At 48.9% G+C, this 10,644-nt stretch overlaps 1 long non-coding RNA gene across 1 annotated transcript in view; it reads left to right on the top strand.

Moving 5' to 3' along the window:
* Nucleotides 1–411: 411 nt before the first annotated feature.
* LOC129545366 (uncharacterized) overlaps nucleotides 412–10,644 on the top strand; it is a 112,479-nt gene continuing 102,246 nt past the window's right edge. Inside the window, exon 1 of the long non-coding RNA XR_008683694.2 lies at nucleotides 412–486. This is a non-coding gene — a long non-coding RNA (uncharacterized LOC129545366). The remainder of the gene's footprint in view (nucleotides 487–10,644) is intronic.

Here is a 10,644-nt window from a genome sequence, read left to right as displayed (position 1 = left end):
CTGTCTTGGATCCTGACGAGTGCGCGTTTCACGGTCTGGTCTCTGCCCACTCCTGGACCTCACCCCTCCTGGCCTCCCTGCACCTGATTCCTCCTTGCTGGTCCCCAAACATGCCCCTGTTCCCTGGTGCTGGAATTGTATCAGCCAGGTATCTCCAGGGGCCCAGCCTCGATTTATCCATGTCTGTGGTTCTCAGGGAGGCCCTCCTGTCTGGCTTATCTAAACCATCCCTCCCAAGACCCCGTCCCCTCCCCCAGCCTTCTCAGTCAGTAATCAGTCCTATCCTACCATTGGCTTGTTTATTGTTTGTCTTTCCAACTAAAGCAAAAGCTGGATAAACCAGTTCCATGTGTGTCCACTGTATCTGGGACAGGCCCTGCAATACTCTCAATCCTCTATAAGTATTTGCTAAGTGAACAGAGTTACTGGGTGGATTCTTCTGTCTCCGATAGATGTGGCCATACAGACTTCCTACCAAATGAACAAGTAAGTCCCTCCTCGCTCCAATTCTGGAAAATCTAATCAAGAATCAACCAGGTCAAGAAGGCATTCTTTTTTATTTTTTCCCCACATTAAAAAATTTTGTTAAATTTATTATTTATTTATGTGGCTGCCAGAGGTCTTCGTTGTGGCATGCTGAATCTTTAGTTATGGTGTGAGAAGTCTTCGTTGTGGCATGTGGGGGTCTAGCTTCCTGACCAGGGATCGAACCCAGGCCCCCTGCATTGGGAGCGAGGAGTCTTAGCTACTGAACCACCAGGGAAGTCCCCGCAAATTTTTAAAATTTATTTATTTTTGGCTGCAATGGATCTTAGTTTCAGCTTGTGGGATCTTTCTTTGTGGCACACGGGCTTAGTTGGCCCATGGCACGTGGGATCTAAGTTCCCTGACCAGGGATTGAACCTACATCCCTCACACTCGAAGGTGGATCCTTAACCACTGGGCCAGCAAGGAAGTCCCTGGAAGGCATTGGGTGGTTGTTAAGGACATGGCAGAGGCTTTCTCCCAAAGCGGGACTGGGAAGGCACCAGGAAGGTCCTACTTTTGGTTGCCCTTCTCACCTGCTCAGCACACCTTGAGCCTGTCTCCCATCTTCCAGTGTAAACCAGGCTGGGGAATCCTGGTATCTTCCCCAGAAACTGCCCACCCCACCATCCACTCCAGGACCACAGGGAGGAAGGAAAAATTGGAGAGAATATCCTTTTCCAAAGGTGCATGAGCTGTGACTAGAACCCCGAGGCACCCAAGTGTGGGCAGCTCTGTGCATGAAGGTTAATGAGATGGGGCTTTGAGGAGCCCAGTATCTCTGCGGCAATCTGTTGATGATGAGATTGCCTGAGCTCTCCCCTTGGACACTGGTCCAGGGCACCTACACAGGGTTTCCGGTATCCCAGAGGCTGCTCCTCTAAGGGACTACACAATGAGGAGGCCAGGCAAGAGCTGGAGCTCCTACCTCTTTTTAATGCAGGCTTTGGAGACCTGGGTTCGATCCCTGGGTCAGGAAGATTTCCTGGAAAAGGGAAAGGCTACCCACTGCTGTATTGTGCCCTGGAGAATTCCATGGACTGTATAGTCCTCAGGATTGCAATGAGTTGGACCCAACTGAGTGGCTTTCACTTTTTCTTTTGAGCAAACAGAGGAGATTAATTATGCAGTTCTACTGAGACCTCCTGGAAGGGCTCAGCCACCTCGTTAATCGGAGCTCAACAAAACCGGGCCTGGAGGATGGAATAAAAATAGCTTTGTGCAGGTTAAAAGGAAACATCAGCTTTGGTGTCAGGAGCTCAGGCCTCAAGATTGTGGGGGGTGTTCGTGGGAGCCGGAAGCGTGTCTGTGTGTGTCCACATGCATTTGAAGCAGTGGGTGAGTCACACGTGCAGATCGTGACAGCGAGATGATGTCAACTCACATGCTGTATGAGTTTCCCGGGGCTGCTGCAGCAAATGACCAGAGATGAGGTGACTTAAAGCAACAGAAATTTATCTTCTCTCGGTTCTGGAGTTTGGAAGTCTGCAATAAGGGGTCGGCAGGGCCATGCTCCCTCTCAAGCTTCACTTTTTCTTTGTTTCTGGTGTCACTGGAAACCCTCAGGATTCCTATTAGCTTGTGGACCCATCACTCTCCCATTTCTGCTTCTGTGGTCACGTGGCATCTATCCCTGTGTGTTGGTGTCTGTGTCCAAGTTTCCTTCTTAAAAGGATGCCAGTGTTGGATAATTGGGACTTCCTTGGTAGCTCAGCTGGTAAAGCCTCTGGCTGCAAGGCAGGAGACCCTGGTTCTATTCCTGGGTCAGGAAGATCCCCTGGAGAAGGGATAGGCTACCCACTTCAGAATTCTTGTGTCTCCCTAGTGGCTCAGCTGGTAAAGAATCCACTGCAATGTGGGAGACCTGGGTTCAACCCCTGAGTTGGGAAGATCCCCTGGAGAAGGGAAAGACCACCCACTCCAGTATTCTGGTCTGGAGAATTTCATGGACTGTATAGATGATGGGGTCACAAAGAGTCGGCCACGACTGAGCAGCTCACTTTCACTTTCATTGGATAATTATAAAAACAGTTAGATCATATGACTTAATGACCTCACCTGCTTGCATCTGCAACTTCTCTATTTTGAAATAGAGTCACGTCACAGGTACTGGGGATTAGGGCTTTAATGAATCTTTTGGGGGGACAAGATTCAACTTCCCACAAGTGTCCCCTGAGGACCTACTGTACTGCATAATAATGTGAAGAGGGCAACCTCACCCATCTTCTGGCATGCTCTGTAATTGGTGCAGTTTAGGCATCTGGTCCCATCACTTCATGGGAAATAGATGGGGAAACAGTGGAAACAGTGTCAGACTTTATTTTTTTGGGCTCCAAAATCACTGCGGATGCTGACTGCAGCCAGGAAATTAAAAGACGCTTACTCCTTGGAAGGAAAGTTATGACCAACCTAGATAGCATATTAAAGAGCAGAGATATTACTTTGCCAACCAAGGTCCGTCTAGTCAAGGCTATGGTTTTTCCCGTGGTCATGTATGGATGTGAAAGTTGGACTGTGAAGAAAGCTGATCGCCAAAGAATTGATGCTTTTGAACTGTGGTGCTGGAGAAGACTCTTGAGAGTCCCTTGGACTGCAAGGAGATTCAACCAGTCCATTCTAAAGTAGATCAATCCTGGGTGTTCATTGGAAGGACTGATGCTGAAGCTGAAACTCCAATACTTCGGCCACCTCATGCGACGAGTGACTCACTGGAAAAGAGTCTGATGCTGGGAGGGACTGGGGGCAGGAGGAGAAGGGGACGACAGAGAATGAGATGGCTGGGTGGCATCACTGACTCGATGGACATGAGTTTGAGTGAACTCCGGTAGTTGGTGATGGACAGGGAGGCCTGGCGTGCTGCGATTCATGGGGTCGCGGAGAGTCGGACACGACTGAGCGACTGAACTGAACTGAACTGATGTACATTAAGGCCTGGACTCAAGTTCACCCTTTTGTTGTTTTTTAATTTGCTCTTTGTGTTGCCGTGTGGGCTTTCTGAGAGTAGCAGCTACTGTTTGTTGTGGTGCTCGGGCTTCTCACTGCTGTGGCTTCTCTTGTTACAGAGCATGGGGTCTAGAATGTGCAGGCTTGGTAGTTGTGGTACCTGGGCTTAGTTGCCCCAAGGTGTGTGGGATCTTAGTTCCCAGACCAGGGATCCAACTAGCATCCTTTACATTGGAAGGCGGATTCTTAACCACTGGACCACCAGGGAAGTCCCAAGTTCATCCTTTTAAAGAAGAGCAGAATCAACCGTGGTGCCCACTAAGGGTTATACTACTGGAATTCATCCCACCTTAGGGCTCAGGTCCCAAGATGTTGGAGTCTCGACATTGAAGACAGACTACTTCACTGGCAGACTCTTAGGAGGATTTAGTGGTTGCTTGATGATCTTCCCATATGAGGAGTCAAAATAGGGTTCTGGACTAATACGTGGAGAGAGGCAGCCTTTTCTAGAAACTCTCCATTTCCCAATCAGAGTCAGCTCCCAAGATTCCCACCCCCCCACTATTCCATGTCCCTCCCCACACAAAGGTTATGATCAGCTGGGGGTAGGCGGCTGTGTTCATGGTGGGGATATTGAGGGGACAGCCCACCCTGCTCCATTATGGCCACCTGCACAGCCCATGTTTAATTCTTTTCCTTTCAGCCTATCATTGGACGATTTGTTCAACATTGGCTCAAGAGATATCAGAACATCTTGTTGTTTAGTTGCTCAGTCATGTCCAACTCTGCGATCCCATGGACTACAGCACCCCAGGCTTTCCTGTCCTTCACTGTCCCTTGGCGTTTGCTCAAACTCACGTCCTTCGAGTTGGTGATGCCATCCAACCATCTCATTCCCTGTCGTCCCTTTCTTCTGCCCTCAATCTTTCCCAGCATCAGGGTCTTTTCTAATGAGGTGGCTCTTCACATCAGGTGGCCAAAGTATTGGAGCTTCAGCATCCGTCCTTCCAATGAATATTCAGGGTTAATTTCCTTTAGGAATTCTGTTACTTTCTGCTTATCGCTGGACCATTCATTCAACATGGGCTCAGGAAATGTTGGAGCTTCTGCTCTCTGCCATATGCTTGGGAACCAAATGGGGACTGAGGCAGTGAACCCAACAGACCAGGTCCCTGGTTTTACGGAGTGGATGCTGTATGGAGACATGAACAATGAACCAGAGAATGAATGAACCCCCGCTGTCAGCCGCGAGCACCTCTTCCTTCTAAGAGGTCTGACTTTGCACTAGTCCGTGATCATCAGCCCTGTGCCGTCTGTCCTTGAGAAGGGAAGAAACGTCCAGGCCTGCTACCCACACCCCCTCGCGGATCATGGGCTGTTTGTGTCGCAGCCACATCCAGCAGAGCCAAAGAGAGCCATTAGGCAGAGGTCCTGCCTTCAAAGCCACCTTTTCTTGAAGCTCCTAGCAACCAACTGGGAGCAGGGAGCCAAGGAGGAACGTTTTCTTCTGCCCTCGCTAGTTTCACCGTCAATTCTCTTTTCATACCGGAACTTGGTGTGATTAATAAAGCTGTGACTGAAGAATAGAGAGCAGCAGGGGTGGGATTGGGGGTGCAGAAACACCAAAATGTGGGCTCACATTCACTGTGCACCTACCAGGGCCGAGACTAGGGGGAGCGGGCTGAGGCACTTGCCTTGGGTGCAGAATTTAAGGTGGGGGGGGTGCCTCCAAACTCAGCAGTTGAGAGAAATCATACTTCAATGGAATATCTTAAAAATTATTATTATTTAAAAATAGCTTTATTTATTGATTTTTGGCTGTTCTGGGTCTTCATTGCTACATGGGCTTTCTCTAGTTGTGCGGAGGGCAGGAGTGTACAGGCTTTGCTAGTGGTGGCTCCCAGGCTCTAGAGAGCAAGCTCAGTAGTTCTGTTGCGTGGGCTTAGTTCTGTGGCGTATGGGATATTCCTGGATCAGGGATTGAACCTGTGTTTCCTGCAGGCAGGCTTTACCACTGAACCACTAGGGAAGCCATTTTTAACGATAATTAAAAAAATTTTTATTTATTTATTTTTGGCTGCCCTGGGTCTTTGCTGCATGTGGACTCTCTCTGGTTGCGGGGAGCAGGGGCTCCTCTCTAGTTACTGTGCACAGGTTTCTCTTTATGATGGCTTCTCTCGTTGCGGGGCTCCCGAGCTTGGGCTCAGAAGTCGTGGCACAAGGGTTTAGTTGCACCACAGCATGTGGGATCTTCCAGCACTAGGGATCAAACCCCTGTCTCCTGCATTGACAGGTGGATTCTTTACCACTGGACCACCAGGGAAGTCCTTAATGCAACATTTTAGCACATCGAAGTTCATGCAGAAAAATCCCAGATGAGCAAAATATCAAATATTTGAGTGAGATCATATCAGCAAAGATCCTGAAGTTCAAGACTTGGCACCTGGTAGGTATCTGAGAAATCAAACACAAGATGGGAAATGGAATAATAATACTAAAACTTTCTGGTATTCTTTTAAGGACTTTGCATGTGTTATTTCATTTAATCCTCCCAACAACCCCTATGAGCTGGGTTTCTTGATGCCCATCTCATAGACAGGAAAATAAAGGAATACTCACCTCCATGTAATGAGTTGGCTTCCCTGATAGCTCAGTTCGTAAAGAATCTGCCTGCAGTGCAGAAGACCCTGGTTCAATTCCTGGGTCAGGAAGATCCCCCAGAGAAGGGATAGGCTACCCATTCCAGTATTCTTGGGCTTCCCTGGTGGCTCAGCTGGTAAAGAATCTGCCTGCAATATGGGAGATCTCTGGGTTTGATCTCTAGCTGGAAGATCCCCTGGAGAAGGGAAAGGCTACCCACTCCAGTATTCTGGCCTAGAAAATTCCATAGACTATATAGTCCATGGGGTCGAAAAGAGTCGAACATTTGAGTGACATTTGCTTTCACATGTGAAAGCCAGAATGAAAACTCAGATGATGTGCTGCCAGCATCCACAGGAGTAACCGCTCATGCCAGTGACTCTCACAGGGAATTAAAAGAAATCAACGTTTTCACTGTTTCTCTGATTTAATTAATTTAAAATTAATCTGAACAGAAAAAGGCCAATGGGGATATTTCCCAATGTTAGTAAATACATAAAATTAAATCATACAAAGTGTTTCTCTGGTGCCCCATGGCTACGTGAAATGCGTTAAAAGTGGAGGAAGAAAACCCAGCTCCTCTCGGGTTTGACATCAGTCTAAGACATGACACTATTGATTTGATTCAGTGGGAGTCCCACGACAGCGGACATCAGGGAGGAAGACATTATCCTGTGAGAAGGAGGAGGAGGGGGAAATGGGAAACCATAATCAGTTTAACCTTCCTTGGCTGCCGAGTCCTGTGGGGAAGGGATCATCTCTCCTCCCGGACAGAGCCCACAGGTAAAGGGTCTGCCTGGGGAGGTGGCCCCTGGAGGGAGGATGGAAAATGGATTTGTCAGTTCCAGTAAGTCTCTGTGAATAACAGCAGAGAATCATTTGGATTGAAAAACTGCATTATGGCTTTTTCAAAACGTAGCGCGTCCTCTGTGTAGTTTTCAGCTTAAATGTGGCATCCCTCTTTCTGTCATAGTGCCCCGTGTATTTTCCTCATAGATAAATTGGTTATTATTATTTTATTTTATTTCTTCACTTGCTTGTTTATTGTCTATATCCCCAACAAGCCTGTAAAGTGGTGATGTGCTGGCACCGGCGGTTCTTCCTGACCCCGTTTTTGGTGATGGGTAGCTTCAAACGCAGCTTCTCTAGTAGTTCAGCTGGTAAATAATCCGCCTCCACTGCGGGAGACCTTGATTCCATTCCTGGGTCAGGAAGTTCCCCCAGAGAAGGGACAGGCTACCCACTCCAGTATTCTTGGGCTTCCTTGGTGGCTCAGCTGGTAAAGAATCCGCCTGCAATGCAGGAGACCTGGGTTCGATCCCTGGATGGGAAACTTCCTGGAGGAGGGCATGGCAATCCACTCCAGTATTCTTGCCTGGAGAATCCCCACGGACAGAGGAGCCTGGTGAGCTACAGTCCATGGAGTCACAAAGAGTTGGACACAACTGAGCAACTAAGCACAGCGCAGCTTTAAATGGCCACAGTGGGAGTATTTACACCATGGAAATTGGCAAAGGCTACAGGTTAGGCTCCTTCTCACCCCACCATGTGGAGACCTGGGTTTGATCCCTGGGTTGGGAAGATCCCCTGGAGAAGGAAATGGTAACCCACTCCAGTACTCTTGCCTGGAAAATTCCATGGATGGAGGTGCCTGGTAGACTACAGTCAATGGGATCTCAGAGTCGTACGTGACTGAGCAGCTTCATTTCACCCCACCACATGACTAGGTTCCTTGAGGATGGACATCGTGTCCATTTTGACTTCTGGGTCTTGCTCTGCCACTGGCTCAGGGCTAGACACACAGTTGGTGCTTGCTAAGGACCCAAATCAAGTAGCTTGAAATGGTCTCAGCAGGAGAATTTATACCACGGAAGTCGGCAAATTGACAGATTGCTGTTGTTTGGCTCTTACTCTGAAGAAATTGTTTCAGTGCAAGTCTGTTGTGTCGACTCAGTCACTACCTTGTGTCAGATCACAGGGCATCCCAGATGGAACCATCACAGTCTCCTGCCCTCTAGAGGCTCACCGTCTGGGGGTAGGGTTTGGGAGAAGACTCACGGACCAATGGCCAAGCCAGTGCTCAGGGGTGCTGGGGACAAAATGGGTTAGAGTATATCCCTGCTGAGGGATTAGAACCACCTGGGTGTCAGTTTCTCTGTCTGAAGCCTCATGGCACCAGCCAGAAGTGGACACAGCCAAACTCTGGAGGACATGGACTCCCGGTCCAATCTCACTGAACTGTGAGACAGGCGCCTTACCTGTCTGCATTCCATTGTGCTCATGTGATAAGATAGAAAAATTAATACTTGTCCACAGGTGTTGTTTAGAAGGATAACTTAAATAACACATGTGAACACAGTAGATGCTGAACGGACTTCCCAGGTGGCACTAGTGGTAAAGGACCCCCCTGCCAAGAGACTCAGGTTGGGTCCCTGGGTTGGGAAGATCCCCTGGAGAAGGAAATGGCAACCCACTCCAGTATTCTTTCCTGGAGAATCCCATGGACAGAGGAGCCTGGCAGGCTACATGGGGTCACAAAGAGATGAACACGACTGAAGCGACTTAGGACGCCCACAAGGTACTCACTGAATTAACATGTGGTCATCTGATGTGTTGGAAGAAGCAATATTTTTTCTCCAATGCAATATATGTATTTCCCATATAGTTTCTCTCTCTCCCCTCTCCCTCTGCCTTCCATTTTCCCTCTCTTTACTAATAGCTAACCCTTTAAAACATTTATTTGGCTGCATCGAGTCTTAGTTGCGGTGCTCGAGGGCTTCTCTAATTGTAGTGTAGGGGTTTTGGAACATGTGGGCTTGGTATTTGTGGCACGTGGGTTTCGTTGGCCCGCTCCATGTGGGATCTTAGTTCCCCCACCGGGGTTCGAACCCATGTCCCCTGCATTGGAAGGCAGATTCTTAACCGCTGGACCACCAGAGAAGTCCCTACCAATTGCTAACACTTATTGGGCACTTATCCACTCAGTGCAAGACACATTCTGAGTGCTCTCGTGGATGGCTTACTTTGCACAACAATCCTGCAGGTTGGTACTATTATCATCCCATTTTATAAAGGAGACAACAGAGAGGAGACATAACTTGCCTAATGTCACTCAACAAATTCATGGCAGAGCCAGGACTGGACCCCAGGGTCTCCGTCTCTCATTTCTATATATTTTACCATTTGCTGTTTTTTTTCCCCACCCATATCTCCTGCCACTGTCTTCAGCTCACACATGCTATTCAGGTGAAAGGAAATAGATGAGAACCTGAGGCCTGGGGCCGGGCAACCAGATCGCCGCCCCCACCCTGGCTCTGTATCTGTGGGCAGATACAGAGGATTAGAGGTGCAATGAAACCCAGCAGCCTCTGGGAGCCTTTTCCCGCAGTGGAGGAGCAGGCAGCCTTCCTAGAATTGTCTCTGGGGGACCAGCGGCAGCTGAGGAGAGACGCTGACCATTCTCATCCCTAATGAGGGAGGCTCAGAAAAGAGCAATTACAGCTTCAGCATTTGTGTTCTCCCAGGAGGGCCAGGACTGGTCCTGAGCTCTCTGGACAAGGCCAGCTTGCTTCTGATAAAAGCAGAAATTTGCTAAGCACTTTGGCAGCAGGCAAATAGATGGGGATACAGTGGAAACAATGACAGGCTTTATTTTTGGGGGGCTCCAAAATCACTGCAGATGGTGACTGCAGCCTTGAAATTAAAAGATGCTTGCTCCTTGGAAGAAAAGTTATGACCAACACAGACAGCATATTAAAAAGCAGAGACTTTACTTTGCCAGCAAAAGTCCATCTAGTCAAAGGTATGGTTTTTCCAGTAGTCATGTATGGATGTAAGAGTTGGACTATAAAGAAAGCTGAGTGCCAAAGAATTGATGCTTTTGAACTGTGATGTTGGAGAAGACTCTTAAGAGGCCCTTGAACAGCAAGGAGATCCAACCAGTCCATCCGAAAGGAAGTCAGTCCTGAATATTCATTGGAAGGACTGATGCTGAAGCTGAAACTCTAATACTTTGGCCACCTGATGTGAAGAACTGGCTCACTTGAAAAGAGTGATGCTGGGAAAGATTGAAGGCGGAAGGAGAAGGGGACGACAGAGGATGAGATGGTTGGGTGGCATCACCGACTCAGTGGACATGAGTTTGCATAAACTCCGGGAGTTGGTGATGGACAGGAAGGCTGCAGTCCATGGGGTCGCAAAGAGCCGGACACGACTGAGCGACTGAACTGAACTTGGCAGCAGGAGCATCAGACCTGTCACAGAACCGTCTGCCTGCAGGGGGCGCACTCCCTGCCTTGCTTCATTGGCTCTCTGAAAAGGAGGCGGAGCAAAGTCTCCACAATGCAAACGGTAGCGCGCTGCTGCTCAGCAGGCAAGTAAGCGTGGGTCCCAGGGCAGTGGCCACTTTCCCCAGTGACACCGACGGCCCTTCCCAAGCCGACCCCTCGCCACGTTCCCCTCTGCGCCCGGCCACCAGCCTCACCACGGTGCTTAAGGCGAAGACGTGCAGTCCTCTCTCTTGCTGTCATCCCTGTC

Source organism: Moschus berezovskii, chromosome 27, assembly GCF_049115385.1.
Source record: "Moschus berezovskii isolate FMDL1 chromosome 27, NW_MosBer_1.0, whole genome shotgun sequence".
NCBI lineage: Eukaryota > Metazoa > Chordata > Mammalia > Artiodactyla > Moschidae > Moschus > Moschus berezovskii.
The sequence above is the reverse complement of the archived record's forward strand: the minus strand, read 5'-3'. Positions and strand labels throughout refer to the sequence as shown.